Genomic DNA, 13412 nt, shown 5'->3' with positions numbered 1-13412 from the left:
CTATACATAAACTCCCTTCCTAGGAAGTCCAATGTGTCTCCTCTGCTCCAGCCTTCCAACGTCCTTGTGAACATCATCTACTGACCACTTCACCACCCAACTCATAAACTTGCTTTCTTTTGACGTCTCTCATGGATGACTCCAACGTAACCACCGACGCACTCTACTCAGCTGCCTCCAAACATCCTTCGATCCGAACACAATCAGCTTCCATTTTTTATTATCTTAAACTAACCCACTCCTTGACTTCCAACATTGGGTAGGTTTTCATTTATGACCTGATTGTTTCAGGTCCTACCTTGGCATCTCCATTGGGTTTAACTAGCTAGCCCAAAACACTAATTCTGCCTCTCCTCGGCCTTTCAGATGTAGAATGTATTTTATGATGGATCGTTGCCTTGTTTTAGCTTGCAGACATTCCTCTTTATGGTACCCTGGACACTACCACACCATGTATGACGGCAGATACATGACGGCAGTGAACCGCTTCTGCTGCTTGCGATACATAAATGTTACTAGGGGGCGCTCACTGCATGTAGCTATAGGTTCCCAATGAGTTTATTGGGAGATCTAAAAAATGCAGAAAGCGTCACCGAGCGGCAGACAGAATTTACACAGTATATCGGTATAAAGTATACAGTGTATCCCATGCTAGTTGCCGGGACTGATGGGGGAGACGCAGCTATGTTGCTTGCTGAGCCATTTGCAGGCACTATCCAGGCCTAGATATTCCTGACCCTGTTCTGCACCTACAACAGGTGTTCTGGGCATCTGCGCCGTATTATAATTTTATACCAGTTTTTATATTTCTGATTAATTTTGTACAATGAAATGATTTCATGCACAATAAAGAATTCTAATTTCTACTATGTTTATCCGAATGTCTAAAAATAATCTAATCTAAAATGTATTCATTTGGTTTCATAGTTGATGCCACAGTGCAGGATTTTATATTGAGACAGCGTTAAACCAGACGGAGCAAAGTGTGTCCAAACACAGGACTGAGGCGGCCATGACACCTGGTGATCACGGATAAGTCCCACTGCGTACAAGCAGCTAGTCCTGGAGGGTGATAATCTCAGGCCAAATACACGTTCTCTTTAGAAACATCCCCGGGCCTCTTAGATCAGAGAATGAGACGTGCCGAAATCGCTGGGCACTGGAGAGAAGCTGCAGAGCGAGACTGCCTATTCTCTCATATAGAGTGGGTTAGGAAGAGTTCACATAACCGTTATTTTTCCGTTCTTCTGATCTGTCAGAAGAACAGAAAAATAAAGAAAAAAAACGGATCAGTTATGCACATTTGGCATCCGTTTGAGCCATTGCCATCAGAGATCAGTTTTTTTAGATGGAAAAAAGTACTGCATGCTCTACCATCTTAAAAAACGGATCTGTGACTGAAATGGCTTAAAAAGTTGACAAATGCGAATATGCACAGGATTCCTTTTTTTTTTTTTTTTTTACAGGATCCGTTTTCTTTATTTGTCTGTTTTTCTGATGGATCAGTAGAACGGAAAAGTAACGGTCATGTGAACTCTCCCTTAGGACCCATTCACACGGCCGTATGAACAGGTCCGCACCAGTTCCACAGTTTTGCGGAACGGGTGCGGACCCATTAATTTCAATGGGGCCGCAAAAGATGCGGGCAGCACACCGTGTGCTATCCGCATTTGTAGTTCCGTTCCGCAGCCCTGCAAAAAAAGATAGAACGCGCTCTATTCTTGTACGCATTTGCGGACAAGAATAGGCATTTTTTTTTATCATAGTGCCGGCCATGTGCGGTCTGCAAAATGTAGAACGCACAGGGGCCAGCATTCGTGTTTTTTTTAACTCTCCCTTACTAGTATGAAACCACATCATGGGTCATGCCGGGTACTGACTGTCATCCATGGAGATTTCATGGAGGATATGAGAGTTGTGAGAAGAGGAGAGCAGCTGCAGGGAGACCACAGAGATAACATCATGGGAAGATATAAATTCACCAACTTGTCACCTGAAGTTACCTTCCAGTCCAAACCTAAAATTTCACAATACAAGACACGTGCAGTCGACATAGTTGGTGCCACCTGTTTCTCCCATGCAGTCCAGATCTTCTTCCGCCACTGGATTCCTTTCCTGTTGGATGCCACTGACTCAATCCTCCCCATGTAGAGCACTGTCCGAAAGTCTAAGAAACCAACCCCTCCACTGCCCTGAACCAATGACGTAGGAACAGAGGCCACCAGGTATGTTGACTATACATGCGCCATCACAATTTACGCTTGGACTTCCTGTATTGTCTGTATAGAGGCAGCCATATTGGAGACACTCACTTCCTTCCTGTATTGTCTGTATAGAGGCAGCCATATTGGAGACACACACTTCGTTCCTGTATTGTCTGTATAGAGGCGGCCATATTGGAAATGCACACTTCCTTCCTGTATTGCCTGTATATGGGCAGCCATATTAGAGATGCACCTTTCCTTCCTGTATTGTCTGTATAGGGGCGGACATATTGGAAATGCACACTTCCTTCCTGTATTATCTGTATAGGGGTGGCCATATTGGAGACAGACTTCTTTCCTGTATTGTCTGTATCAGTGGCGTACATAGAGAAGTAAGGGCCCCATAGCAAGGATCAAACCAGGCCCCCACACAGGGCAGACGAAATTCCGCCTAAACCCCTTTCAATGACCCTTGGGCCATATTTTCCACTGCCTCATTTGCTAAAAGTTGTTACTTTAGAGGGTAGAGTCCTGACCAAGTTTTCATCCCAACTGGGCCCCCTCTTGCCCTGGGCCCCATAGCAGCTGCATGGTCTGCCACTATGGTAGTTACACCTCTGGTCTGTATAGGGGCAGTCATATTAGAGACACACACTTTCTTCCTGCATTGTCTGTATAGGGGTGGCCATATTGGAGACACACACTTCCCTCCTGTATTGTCTCTATAGGGGTGCCATATTGGAGACACACACTTCTTTCCCGCATTGTCTGTATAGGGGTGGCCATATTGGAGACACACACTTCCTTCCTGTATTGTCTCTATAGGGGAGCCATATTGGGGACACACACTTCCCTCCTGTATTGTCTGTATATGGGCGGCCATATTGGAGACGCGCACTTCCTTCCTGTAACTTCTGTATAGGGACGGCCATATTGGAGACTAACACTTCCTAACTGTATTGTTTGTATAGGGGCGGCCATATTGGAGACACACACTTCCTTCCTGTATTATCTGCATAGGGGTGGCCATATTGGAGACACACTTCCTTCCTGCATTGTCTGTATAGAGGCAGCCATATTTGAGACACACACTTCCTTCCTGTATTGACTGTATAGAGGCGGCCATATTGGAGATGCACACTTCCCTACTGTATTGTCTATACAGGGATGGCCCTATTAGAGGTGCATACTTCCTTCCTGTATTGTCTGTATAGGAGCAGCCATATTGGAGATGCACACTTCCCTTCTGTATTGTCTGTACAGGGACGGCCCTATTAGAGGTGCACACTTCCTTCCTGTATTGTCTGTATAGGGGCGGCTATATTGGAGACACACACTTCCAGCCGGTATTGTCTGTATAGGGCGGCCATATTGGAGACACTTCTTTCCTGTATTGTCTGTATCAGTAGCGTACATAGAGAAGTAAGGACCCCATAGCAAGGATCAAACCAGGCCCCCCCACACAGGGCAGAAAAATTTCCACCTAAACCCCTTTCAATGACCCTTGGGCCATATTTTCCACTGCCTCATTTGCTAAAAGTTGCTACTTTAGAGGGTAGAGTCCTGATCCCAACTGGGCCCCCTCTTGCCCTGGGCCCTATAGCAGCCGCATGGTCCTCCACTATGGTAGTTACGCCTCTGGTCTGTGTAGGGACGGCTATATTGGAGACACACACTTACTTCCTGCATTGTCTGTATAGAGGCGGCCATATTGGAGACACACACTTTCTTCCTGCATTGTCTCTATAGGGGACCATATTGGAGACACACACTTCCTTCCTGTATTGTCTATATAGGGGCATCCATATTGGAGACACACACTTCCTTCCTGTATTGTCTGTATAGGGAAGCCATATTTGGGAAACACTTCCTTCCTGTATTGTCTGTATAGGGGCGGGCATATTGGGGACACATACTACCTTCCTGTATTATCTGTATAGGGGCGGCCATATTGGAGTCACACACTTCCTTCCTGTATTTTCTCTATAGGGGGGTCATATTGGAGACTAGAGATGGCCTTGCAGTTCGCCCGGCGGTTGGTTAGCGGCAAACTTTGCGCGTTCACGATTCACCGAACATATGGCAATGTCTGCCGGAGCCATATTCTTTTGCATTGAGCCGAACTTTGACCCATGGCACATCCATCAGGTGGGACAGGACAGCCAATTGAGACGTTTCAGCACATGGACACACCCCCACCCTATAACAGAACCAGATCTGGCAGCCATTTTACATTCTGTGTTTTGCCAGTGTAGGGAGAGGTTGCTTTGTGTAGCAGGGAAAGGCTGCTAGGGACACCAAACGCTAGCTAATAGGGCCACAAAGTCCTTTTAAGGACTGGTATAGGTGTGCTATCGATAGGTGTGATATACTGAGGGGTGTGAGATACTTATAATATACTTTCTAACATAGAAAGTATATTATAGAGCATTTGTATTGTGCAGCAGTAGTGTGCGGTTCTGCTGCGATACCGCAGGTATATAGAGGGACAAGCGCTATTGGAACAACTATTTGCAACGGGTGCGATATACCTGTTGCCCCCAAAAAACTGATTGAGGGGTGTGATTCACCTGTTGCCCCAAATAAACAGGGTGGTGTAATATAACTGCTTTGGCAAAAAAATTAATTGAGGGGTGTGATATACCTGCTTCCACAAAATACTGATTAAGGAGTTCGATATACCTGCTTCCACCAAATATTGATTGAGGGGTGCGATACACCTTGTGAGGAATATGGTTTATCATTTATTGGCAGCCCCGTGATGTGTTGTTGATGTCCTGTGTCTTTGGCTTTTTGTGCAGCTATGGATGTCCTGGTCCCTGTGTGTCTTCATGTGTGTGCTGTTTACCTTTGTCTGTGTGGACAGCCTTTTCTTAGCACGGGTTCCAGTCAGCAAGGCTGAGACAGGTTTGTGTGGAACTGTTAGTGTTCACCTGTCTTATTCATAGTCCTGTATATGTTCCCCATCAGCATGCTGCTTGGCCAGTGAGACTCCTGCTCCTCCGTGTCTAGGAGGAGTGGGTTGTCTTACCCTGCTCCTTAGCCCAGGGACCGGTCGGAGGGTAAGTCAGGGCTCCGAGGTTCCTGCGCATGGGTCCTCCTACCATCAAGGTCGGCCCATGCAGGTAGGAGACAGGGTCAGCGTTGGGGACGCAACAGGAGGTGACCTGCTCCCTAATTCTGTGTTCCTGGCGAGTAGCGACTGGACATCTTCCTTCACCGCACGGCTGAGGATTTCCCCCATCCTCAGCCGTGACAGTATGACCGGAAGGGTGGCCCTTACAAGAAGATGGAAATCACAGGAGGCTGCTACAGCAAAGCATGACTGAAGCAACCTACTGAGCCATTACAAAGTGAGAGGCTTTATAGGCCTAAGAGGCCACACCCAACGGTCAGACACACCCAGTGACATCACACACACTGGGAAGGGAGTTAACCCTTCCAGCACCACAGGAAAGGGAAAACACCAACTAGGAACAGTGTCCAACACAACAAACACACTGTGGTTGTTGCCGCAGGCAATGACATGGGTGGCAACCGTGTCCTTGGAGTCAGCCCAAAGGCTGGGACACTGCCACCACATGTACACAACACCAAACTTGCCACGGGCAACCATAGTGCAGGAAAGGTGTCAGTGCACACCACACAATACACAGAGTGCACACAAACAAACAACAGTGCATACATACACGCACACAAACTCCAAAGGGACCACACACATACCTGTTGTCCGCGGCAACCGCACTTGAGGCAAACAACATCAAGCCTCAAGCTGCGGTTGAAATAACAACCCAAACCGCGGGCAACTGTATGCGGCTCCCAAGGAGTCACGGCCAAAACCGTGGCCGTGACACGCGCACACACTTGAACTGCATGTTTTGCAAGGCAAACATTCCACCCATTTTGTGAACAAACAAGTCACGATTAACATATATCTGTTGCCTTTTTATGAAGTTGTTACTGGTCCAATAAAGTCAATCTGGATGTCTGACCATGGCATGGACATCCCCCATTTCATCAGCGGTGCCTGATGAGTGGGTGCTTGTGGCTGGAATTGAGGACAGATTAAACATCCTTGACAATATGTGCAAACGTCTTGCAAAATATGAGGCCAATAAGCGTAGTCCCGTAATAATTCATATGTTATCTTCTCACCTCCATGACCAGCCGTTGGGGCGTGCTGTAACATCAAACCTCGGAATGCCGCAGGTACCGCCCATTGTGAGATACCATTCTTCGAGGTTCTTACCAACAATCCATCCTGTAACGAGAATTGTGACTTACCTTTCATCAAAATCCATAACTCTTCTTTGCTTATACAGTCTTCCACAGTTATGGGACAATTCTGTGGATCTTCAATGTGTTTGTAACAGATATCAATGACTGGATCCCCCCTTTGACTCCCGATGAGATCCTCACTAGGGGAATCTTGGCTGCATTGCACCACATTGGCTTTGGCCTCCTTTTGGGCCTGTCTTCTTGTTGCCTCCACTTGAACAGTTGCCATAAGTTCATCAACGTCCAGGACTTCTCCATTAATGGCTCCTTGTTTGGCAAGGGAATCTGCCAAATCATTCCCTTTCTTATCCACACCTATATATTTTGAGTGGCCTTTTACCTTTTTCCAGTAAATGGTGATACTGTGGGTGGTAACCATCTCGTCGATCCTACAAAACATTTTACCATGCTTGACAGGCTTGTTATTGCTTCTTACCATGTTAGACCTTTTCCATCCAGGGAAGTACTCCACAAAGCTGCTGCGAATATAATTAGAATCTGTGATTATAACAAACTCTTTAATACCAGATTCGATGGCCATTTGTACGGCTTTATATACAGCGGTAAGCTCTGCGACCTGGCTACTTTTGGAACCAATTTTGTACCCCACAGATACATCTGGGAATATATTATTCCACACGATTCCGATACCTGCAACCAATGTAAGTTCAGTTCCTATATCGGTATGGAAAGAACAACCGTCTACATATACACATGGTAAGGATTTGCAATACTCTTCTTCATAAGACATGTATGGAGATAAAGATTGTTCTTCCAGGAAATCATTTCCTGGCGATTCACCTTTATGTCCTGCATTGGTACAATCGTGAAGTTTAGCTAATCCTTGAGCAACTAGATTCTTATTATTTTGTTTTTGACTTCCAATGGCCTTCTTATTAAGGACATCGTCCAGGCGGTTATCCTGCTGTTTGACAGATTTCCATCCTTGATTCGATCACTTTGCAAATATTGCACTGGTTGGTGTGCAGTTTCCATAATGATCTTTTCGCCTTGGCTAAAAATCCTGAAATATTGCAAAGCCCACACCGTTACAGTAATGCTTTTTCACAGTCATTAAATTTTACCTCAATCGGTGATAAGGACTTGCTGGCATAGGCGATGATCTTATTCAGGTTTCCCTGTTTCTGGAAGAGGACTGCACTCACGTTTTTGTCGGTAAAGCCTGTTTCAATGAAGAAAGGTTTCCCACCTTCGGGGTAAGCAAGGCATGAGGCTTGAGTGAGTCTGGCTTTGAGCTCATTCACAGCTTGCTCGTGGCGTTCACTCCATTCCTATTTCACTCCTTTCTTCAGCAACTGCAAAAGAGGTTTCGTAATCTCGGCATAGTTGTCTATGAACTTACGTGAATAGTTCATCATACCCAGGAGGGATATCAACTCCTTGAGATTTGTAGGTGACTTTGTATTGGTCACTGCTTCCACCTTCTTTTTCTGTGGGTTGATTCCATCAGCAGTGATTTTGTGACCTAGAAAATTGACTTTGGTACGACACCAATGAGCCTTCTGCAAAGAAAGTTTCATACCAGCTTTCCTTAGTTGGGTTAGTACATGCCTCAGTTACGCAATATGTTCCTCAAAAGTCGTACTTTTGATCAGGACGTCATCCACATAGGATAAGGTACCTCGTTCAGTGGCATCAGGCATTGCCTTATGCATGGACACAGCAAACTCATGGCCTGCATTAATGTACCCGAAAGGCAATCGGGTCCAGGCATATTGCTGCTTTCCAAATATAAAAGCCAATTTGTATTGATCCTTCTCATCCACCTTAATCGTCCAATATCCTTGCGCACAGTCAACAGCAGTGAAAATTTTGGACCCTTGTATCTATGCCAAACACTGGTCAATATACGGCATGAGCCATTCGGACACATATACCCGTTTATTTAACTGCCTTAGGTCCGAACAGAGGCAAAATTGAACATTTGGTTTGAGAATCCCAAGTATAGGATGGTTAAACAAGCTGTGTACCGGACGGATGATTCCCTGCCTCTTCAAGTTCTTGACGATTTCCGATAGTGACTCGTAAGCTGCCAGTGGATGTCGGTACTGTTTGACATATACAGGGGGGTGCATTTGGATCCGTCTGGATTCTTGCAAAGTGCAGGTCAGTTTCCCCAGTCATAACAGTCCTTAGCAAACATATCCTGGAATTCTGCGAAGAGCCCCTTTAGCTGTTGACACTCCAACTCATCGGAACATGAGTCAGCTATAGAGATTTGCTCTTCCAAGATTTTAGGTTGACTTAACTTATAAGCTTCTTCAAGCTCACTAGTTAATTCGTTTTGAGTATCGTGTACCTTCTCTTTTCCCTGTTGGCATGACTCATACTCCTTCTCATCGATCTCATGGTTGAAAACCAAATATGATTCTTCAATGTGGCATGTACTTTCTTCAGGACTGAAAGGATAAACAGAGTGGATATTGAATAAACACTCAGGTGTTGAGGAAAAATGTTGTTCCACTACTTGTTCTTGTCAAGTATTTATCAGGAATAAGTCCAATGACATCATTCTGGACTCCAAAAGTGTAATACTTACCTAGGCCAATTATGGAACCTTTTTGTAAGGATATGCTATGGGGAGCCATATTATGAATTGCCATATGCAGTGGATTCTGATGGATGTTTACCATAGGAGTGGGCTTTACTTTCAGTCAGAGTTGCTGTATCCGGTTAAACAAGCAGATCAAAGCATCTGCATTCTTCAATTTTTGCCCCTTCTTTGTTTGAATGGGAAGAAAAAATGGCTTGCACCCTTCAGGAATTTTAACCTCATCAGCAACCATGATACTTATGGCATAGGGCATCTGTTGTCCCCATCTCAAGGCTTGCTCTTCATCCTGGAACCCCTCCGGGTTTCCAGGTAATCTGAACCATAGAGTATTGTTGACTAGATCAATCTGCACGGCAAATCGGTGTAGAAGGCCATTACCTATGTACATCTGGTACCATGGTTCATTCAATACGATGAATAAATGTTATGTAGTCTTATCTCTTATGGAAATAGACAATAGACATCTTGCAATCACATTATGACTCTGAAAATCTCTATCCCAATCATGAATCCATTGGTCCTGTGGAGAAGAACCTTTAATCACTTTAGGGCTGGCGACCTGTTTTAAGAGACCTAGACTTAATCAGATTTTAGATCCAACTTGGCATATTTCACCCGGGCTATATTGTTCACCTGTATGGGAATCAATAAATTATCACTGACCTTCTCAATCCGTACCATGGATTGAGTATGCTTGGTCAGGTCCGCAACTTCGTAATTTCCTCCTTTAAGAGAAATAGTTAATACATCCCCATCCAAGGTTACCTTTCAATTCTGTCTTTCTGGATAGTTATGGTATGGGCGGTACCATTGACATCTTCCCCAGGCTTTCCATTTTTTCAGTATTGTGACATTCGGCGACCGGTTGTTCCTAAAATCAACTTCAACAGAGTTAAGCCTTTCTTCAATCACATGACAACTACGTTGGGGTTGTGCATTGCAAGAATACTCATAGGCAATAGGTGCGTTTTTCTGAGTCCAGATTGCTTCATTGATAAAGTCTACTATAGAACTCAATCTGTTCAGGAGGTCAATTCCTATGATCAGCCGATCATAGGGAAGGTCCACAATGAGTGTGGGATGTCTAATTACTTTTTTTCCCATTTTAAATTTTAACCATGCTGTACCTCTTACCTGCAAAGCGTCTCCGCTTACACTTATCAAAGAGCCATCAAACTATTTCAATTTCGGCCTCTTTGCTGTCACATCCATAACCTGTTGGAAATAACTATATGACAATATAGTGGTTTGTGATCCTGTGTCAAGTAAACCCCTAATCGGCCCTATAAGTTTATCTTGGAGATAAGAATCAACAAAATATCGGCCTTCAACCTGAAACAAATCGCATAAGAAATTAGGATATTCACTCATCTGATGCTTTTTGAGGAATTGATCCTTTTGCAGCGATGAGACTTCTGGAGAAACCCGGACATTCTTACTGCACGCGGCAGCAGCCCCCACCTTTGGGGAAGACTGGATTACATTACAGCTCACAGATTGACGCTGAGATGACAGGATCACTCATTGGAGAAGACACATTAGTGCACGAATTTACATGGTTAGACTGCAAGACCTCAATTTTAGGGTCAAGAACTCTGCAAGGCAATATAGGATTAGGAATCATATTGGATTCTTCTACAACCAGTTCGGTAGCCTTGCGTTGGCCTGGGCTCTGACCCAACCCTTTCTGCTTTATAGGGCTGAGCTGGGACCTGCAGCCACCCCTAAAAAAGGCTCAGGTTGTTTTTCGATGGACACCTGGGACATCTTAACTATTTCAGTTAATTTAGCCACTTGATCTTCCAACTGATCAAACCGATCATTTGATTTGTGCAGTTTGGTTTTGTGGTGTAACCTTACTAGAGGTGGGTGACCGTCTTCTAGGTGAAGTAGAGGGTTTAGGCCTACCTTCCTTTTGTTGTCTGGGTCCGTTATTCCAGCGCCTTTATCCCAGGGGACCCCTCTTGTAATATTGGGGACGATAGTTAGACCTTTTAACACCATTATTATCCCCCTCTGACCCGTTGGGGCTACGAGGTTTTATTTGCTTGAGTCATACCTGTTGTCGCTGGGTTTGTTGGAAAGGTTCTGTAGATGGAGGGTACCTGCGTGGCTGCGTTTCAAATCCCAGGTTATGTTTTATTTTAGCTTCTGCAACGTTTTGTTCTGGGGATCTTTTGTATCTTCTCTCACCCGTAGCATGGCACTCACTAATGTTATACAGTGAAGTGGTAGCAGTCACCAATCTGTCCAAGGGAGCTTTAAGATCGAGATCTCTAGCTAGGGTAAATTGAATTTGCATAGGTATTGCATCATAAAACAGTTGTTTGAATGCCCCAGATTCCCAATTTGGGGACCTATACGCCAACCCATAGGCATTTTTAAGTATAGAGAGAAATTCCCGGGGACTTTGATTGGGTCTACATGTGAGTTTATAAATATCACGTTTTGCAGCAGTAATAGTCCAGTAAGGGTCGAATTCAAATTTCACCTTGTGCAAAACATCCTGCCAACCCTAGGGGAAGGTGTGGGGGGGGGGACACTTCTGTGGCCTTTAGTGTCGCTAGCGCCTAGTAAGGCGGTTACAGCTTGAAATGCCTGATTTAATTGGGTTAATGCATCCTGTGTAATCATGCCATCATCCTTGGGTGGCTTAGGGTCTCGGATGGATTCTTCTTTAAGAGCATGTGATGATGACATATCTATATTTTGGGGTGGGAGAGCTGGAGGATCCAAAAATCTCTCATTATCAGACAGATCCCTTTCAACATTGACAGTATGGCTTAGTCCGTCTGTTTGCTGAAGTCTGCAATAACGGAGGTTCAGCTCATCTGCCTCCCTTTTTAGTTGATGATAGGCATCATAGCTGAGATTGAGCTCACGCTTTAAGCCCTCAATAGATGCTTTTGCAGATTCTTATTCTGTTTCTATATAGGCCTGCATGTCTGTTATATGCATATTTCTACTCTTTAAGAGGGTACTGACTTCTAGTATTGCATACAGGACTGGTGGAAACTTTAAGAGGTGTTGGTCTTTACTGGAGTTACTTTTAAGCACATCAAAATAGGTTAGATGTCTCCTGACTGTACCAAGTGATGTCCATACATCCACACATTCTCTCTTGGCTTCTGCCTGCAGCTCACTTAACCATACAGTGACATCCTGATCCAAACTCAACCGTGAATTAACATATTCAACAATGTAGCTTCACCAGAACCCGCTTCACTACTAGCTGCGCTCATTTTCCCTACCGATAATTAGATCACCGATAGATGAACAATCTTGTTAGCCAAGAAAATAATGGAACGTTTTACTATTTGCACAAATAATTAACGAATTAACAATCTCAGCAGTGCCTCCAATTTATGTAGGGGATATAAAGCAAATGCTTTATTTAAAAAATAGGATCAAAGGAAAAATTTCAAAGGGAATTGATCCTAGAGGTGGACATAAAACACCTCAAAAAGAATTTGTTGTTAATTTATGTTGTGCAATCAGTAAAATAAGGTACAAGCGCCAAGCAAAAATATCAATGATTTATTATACTATAATATAAAATTCTATCAAAACTTAATCAGTATGAAAACTCAATAATATGCAATAACACAGTGATATGCAGTACCAAAAATTTGCCACTAGATGGCTCTAACAGAATACCAGCGTTCCATATCACTTCTCAAACATAAAATGTAATTCAACCGTCTCGACGACAATTATGAGAAATTCATCAGATGATAATATGCAATAAACCCAAACAATGATTAAGGTAGATACGAACCCTTGCTCTGCTCAAACTATAACCAATCTCGGATATCGGGTAGTATTGCTACACAAATTATAAATTATCAAGCCTGATACAGACTATGGAATTTAAATATTCCAATCAGAGAGATTCTCTTGATATCAATATTAGATCTTTTATTCAGTAATATGCATCTTCACTGAATAGTAATATTGATGTAGTACATCTAATATTACACATCCGCAATAAAGCGGGATTTTCCTAAATATCAATTGCAGTTGATATACAGAATCTAAGGGAAGTCAGCTGTGAAGTACGTTCTGATCATTGGGATTTTTCTCCTGGGGTCTCTTCTTTCTTTCCTTGTTTCGGTGTTCTGTGTTGCTCCCTGTTGTTGTTCTCCTCCCCTTCATGTGTGTGTGGTTTATCATCACAAACTTACCAGTTAGACACACTTTCCTAACTTGGAGTTTTCCAATCATTGTCAGTTAGGCGTGAACATATGATAATGACAGTGATGTCACTATATCACCCAGAATGCATTTCAGCTATTGGTGCAATGTTACCTATTCATATCTAGGTGGCACTATTACATAAGCTACTAGCATCATCA

The sequence above is a fragment of the Bufo bufo genome, chromosome 2, assembly GCF_905171765.1.
Source record: "Bufo bufo chromosome 2, aBufBuf1.1, whole genome shotgun sequence".
Lineage (NCBI taxonomy): Eukaryota > Metazoa > Chordata > Amphibia > Anura > Bufonidae > Bufo > Bufo bufo.
This window is presented reverse-complemented; position numbering follows the sequence as displayed.